Here is a 4,814-nt window from a genome sequence, read left to right on the forward strand (position 1 = left end):
TGCTGGGGCTGGCTTTGCACAGAAGCTGACCTCTCTCAAGCGGCACCCTTGAAGACAAAAATCACCGGAGAAGCCGGGTCAGCAAGTCTGTGGGAGGCCACACGGGCCAGTGGGGGAGAAATGCTCAGATAAGCTCAAGGCCTTGCTTCCCCTGGATTTTTGTTCTTTTGAAGAAGCACCTCTTGGCCCGAGGGTATCTGGAAACTCCTCCCAGAAGACTTGCTCTTTGCCTGATCAGGTCTAGTAGGTGCAAGATTAATGTTCACTTGAATTAAGTTATCAGAGAGAGAGAGAGAGCTGGGGTGGGGAAAGGTTGCTCCCAGCAAATGGGAGTCACGACAGGGATGGGTGTGTGTTTGGGGGTGGCGGTAGATAACCTGAAGAGGTCTCTGTTTCCTGCTTGTGGCCACAGGTGATCTTCCAGAAGAATAGACCACAGTCTGGCTACTTCAGACAAAAGATCTACGAGAGCTAGCTCTCATGCTGGGCAGGTCCAGCCCAGAAGCATTTGCCTCTGACTTCGTCAAAGCCCACATAGCAAGAGGGAGCGGCCTCGACCAAGGATGCAAAACCACCAGTATAAGGAAGAGTCTTACTGCCACTACTGTTCTAGGTCCTGGGGAAATAGCTTTGGGTGAACAAGACACCATCACCTGCCCTCCCGGAGTCGACATTCCAGCTGGGCCCATTATAGTCCTCAGAAAAAGGCCAAATACCAGCTCGAGGCAGTGGTGGGGAGATGTATGTGGAATAATACCACCAAGTGGTCAGCACCCATGTAACAACTCTGGTGGTGAGCAAACTGAGGTACTGGGAGGGAGTGGGGAGCTCAGGCTGCTGGAGTCACCACCACCACACCACCCACACTATGTGCCAGGGAGGTTTGAGTGCACGACGCACATCACCACGTTTAACCTTCCTCCGCTTCACTCCAGTGTAGCCAAGTACAGGGAACAGTGCCCGACATGTTGAAGGAGCTCAAGAAATACCTGCAGAATGAACGAATGGGATTCCCATAGCAATCCTGTGAGCTGGGTATCATCATCGCCCCATTATCACTACAGACAAATAACTGAGGTCCAGAGAGAAGTAGATTTCCTAGGCTCAAGGCTCAGGCTGTGTTCCCAAGCCCACAGGTCAGTTTATACACTGTTTCGGTTTTCTATTACTGCTGTAACAAATTACCACAAATTTAGTGGATTGAAACAACACAATGGTTTTACAGTTCCAGAACTTAGAAGTCCAAAAACCAAGGTGTCAGGCACTTGTGTTCCTTTTCATAAGCTGTAGGAGAGAATCCGTGTGCTTACATTTAACAGCTTCTAGTTCATTCCTTGGCTTGCGGCTGTATCACTGGGACCTCTGTTTCTGTCTGCACGTCTCCTGCTCTAATTCCTACGTCTCTCTTCTAAAGACCCTTGTGATTACCTTGGGCCCATGTGGATAATCCAGAACAGCTCCCTACCTGAAGATCCTTAATTTAATCACACCAACAAAGTCCCTTTTGTCCCATAAAGTAACATACTCACAGGTTCTGGGGATTTGGATGTGGACGTCTTTGGTGGGTGGAGGAATTATTCAGCTTACCACACCCACCTGTCTAGCTTTACTGTAGTTTTGTTATTTTCCTTAAATATGCAAGGAAATGGAGAAGCCTATGTGCAGGTAAAATTCGAAAAAAGTGGACTAACTAAAAGCATCTGAGACTCCTGAGCAAGGAGGAAGGGGGATCGAACTTGCAGATATCAAAGGAGACTTGAATCTTACTTACAGCTTAGTTCAGTTTATTTTTTATTTAAGAATATTTGAAGCAAATACACAAAACGTTAACTAATTACGGATGACGGGAAATGGAAGTTTGCTATGTACTTATGTATTATGTATTTGATCTGTACTTATTGCATTAAAAACAAACAAACAAAAAAACACTGAAAGAGCCTGCATAGAAGAACACTGGGGTTTTGGGAGGCTGGAGAATACTGGCTCTGCCTGGGGCAGCTGAGACAAGTTACTTCGTCTCTCTGCGAGTCAGTTTCTCCCTTTCTAAGATGTGGCCAAGAATTATGATTGAGGGAGACCAACATACAAATAATGTGTAACAACATTCATTGACATTGTAACGACATTCACCTAGACCGGTGATTCTTACCTCGCAATGGCAGGGACCAGGCCATGGGGTCACCTGGGATTGCAGAGATGACGTGGAATAGGGCTGGGAAGTCCGCAGGATGGGGACCTGGCCGGCTTCTGTGCATAGCAGGGTTCCGCGCGGGACCCCCCAGCCCAGCAAGGGAGGAAGCGGCAGCGCGGCACCGTCCCCTGGTGGCCGTAGACAGTATACGACGCACACGGCAAATCGAATGCACACACGTGAGGACTGAATATTCATGTTTGATACTCAGGAACTCTTCTTTCCCTTTAAATGTGGCATTCTGACCATAGTTATTGCTGTCAATCATATAAATACTGTGATTCCAAAGCCCCGAAAGAAGCCACAGATCAAGATACCTTCACAGGCGCAGGAGAATCCAGGTTGCTATTGGGCATGCGCAAATCTAAGAGGGCGGGGTCACAGAGTGTGAGACACTACGTCATTAGACTAATATAGTCTCAGCGGAAAGCCTTGCGACGGGCGGTAGCGTGGCCGAGTGGTCTAAGGCGCTGGATTTAGGCTCCAGTCATTTCGATGGCGTGGGTTCGAATCCCACCGCTGCCACACCCCTTCATGGTCTCACTTTTTCCTGAACCCTTCAATTTGTTTACCATCTCCTAATCCCTCTTCCTCTTTTCTCCTTTATGAGTCTGTTTTTACAAATGAAATGGAGAGCAAGCGGGAAAAGCAAGAAACTGCAGCCCAGGCACTGCCTTTCCCTAGCCCAGTACACAAACCCACCAATCCTGCTATCTGAAAAACAAAAACAGAAGCGTCTCCTTATGTCCAAGGGGAAAGCATCTGAAATAACTTTAATAGTTCCCAACAGACTGCCTACATCTCTAATGCTTCCAGGGGCGGCCAGAGTGAGCAGGCCGCTTTACCCCTTAAGGACAAAGGTTAGGTGGGGGTGATTTTAATTATGACCTGAGTTGGGAGGTTCCTTTCCCCGCACGCTCTGTATCCTATGGAGAGCTCCGGCTGACTCCACAAACCTCTGTTGGTAGAAAAGGTGTCAGGTGACCCTGTGGAAACGTTGAGATTTCACGGGGCCTGCCCCACGTGTGGTATCAACCTTGAAGTTCCAGCTTCATTGATCCACCCCCTATTTGGCCTTCACGCTTGGTTCAGGGGCCCCTTGTTTGTTTGTTTGTTTGCTTGTTTATTCAATAACTATGAAGGGCCTACTATGTGCAAGAAACCAAGTTCGTCTTGAGGCTACAGAGCACACAGGCAGATAAGCTTCTCATCAGCTTTCCAGCTGTGGTAATTTCATTAATTACACCTGTGCGGAGTGTTACGCAGGGCACAACATGCTCACCTGGCTCAGGGTCAACCTAGGATGTGTCATTTCTCTGGGACTTGAAATTGAGAGATTAGGTATGTGAAGTTGGGAGAGAGGAGCTCAGGAAGAGGAATCAGATTGTGGAAAATCCTGGTGGCAATCAAGAGCCTGGTGAGTCTGAGATGCTTTGAAGGCAATTCAGGGCAGCTGAGCAGAGAGCGGCAGGGACTAATGGCAAGAGATGAGGCTGAGTGTTAGGCAAGCAGGGTCATGAATGCTAAGCTAAGGCCCTGAACTTGTTCCTGAGGGCAGTGAGACCATCAAAAGGTTTTAAGATGGAGGGTGGCATGTTCCAATTTTGGGTTTAGAAAGTTCCTTCTGGCAGCAGGAACGGGAGGTTCCATTCAAAGCCTACTTCAGTTGTCTAGGAGAAAGGAGAGTGGCTTGCAGCATGGTTGTGACAGTGTGTAGGACAGAGAGATGTTTTGGAAGTGAGTCTGACCAGACTCACTGAAGAAGGTATGAAGAAGAAGGACGTGTCAAAGTGATGACCAGGTTTTGGACTTGAGCCACTAGATGGTGGCTCTGGTGGTGCCTCTTCTTTCCCTCGGAGGGAATATAGAATGAAGAGGAATTTGTGTAAAGATACTTTCAGCTTGATTCACAATGAGCGTGAGATGTGGGACATGGGCTTGAGGAGGAGGTTGGACATAGAAGTCTGGAGGTCAAGAGAACACTCTAAACAAATGATACAGACTTGGGAGGCAGTGGAATAGATGTATTTGCTCAGGAAGAGTGCACAGGGGCAGTAGAGGGGCCAAGACAGAGTCCTGAGGAACGTCATCTTAAATAGAGGGCAGTAGGAGGGGTGCCTGGGCGCCTGAGTCAGTTAAGCACCGAGTTTGGCTCAGGTCATGATCTTGCGGTCCGTGAGTTTGAGTCCCGCGTCGGGCTCTTGTGCTGACAGCTCGGAGCCTGGAGCCTGCTTCAGATTCTGTGTCTCCTTCTCTCTCTGCCCCTCTCCCGCTCACACTCTGTCTCTCTCTCAAAAATAAATAATAAAACATTTTTTAAAAATGGGGGACAGAAGAGAGGAGACAAAGAAGGACTGGTCAGAGACATAGGTGGAAAACAGGTGTGGTGTCACATAAGCCAAAAAGAGTATTGCAAACAGGAAGTAGCCAACCATGTTGAACACTGCTAAGAGGCTTGGCAAGATAAAGACTAAAAAATATCCATTGGACTTATGATTTATGGACAAGGTCATTGACCCTGATTAAAGGCATATTGAATGAGTTGAAGAGAAGAAACAGAAACATATGTGTGGACAACTGAACACAAAATTTGATTTTGAGGAGGAAAGCCGTAGGAGCACTA

General features: G+C 47.8%; 1 non-coding gene across 1 annotated transcript; it reads left to right on the forward strand.

Moving 5' to 3' along the window:
• The first annotated feature begins 2,634 nt into the window (after positions 1-2,634).
• Positions 2,635-2,716, forward strand: TRNAL-UAG (transfer RNA leucine (anticodon UAG)). Its single transcript has one exon. It is a non-coding gene; the product is annotated as a tRNA-Leu (tRNA).
• The last annotated feature ends 2,098 nt before the right edge of the window (positions 2,717-4,814 follow it).

The sequence above is a fragment of the Puma concolor genome, chromosome E3 (genome assembly GCF_028749965.1).
Source record: "Puma concolor isolate L17-30 chromosome E3, mPumCon1.1.hap2, whole genome shotgun sequence".
In the NCBI taxonomy this organism is placed as follows: domain Eukaryota; kingdom Metazoa; phylum Chordata; class Mammalia; order Carnivora; family Felidae; genus Puma; species Puma concolor.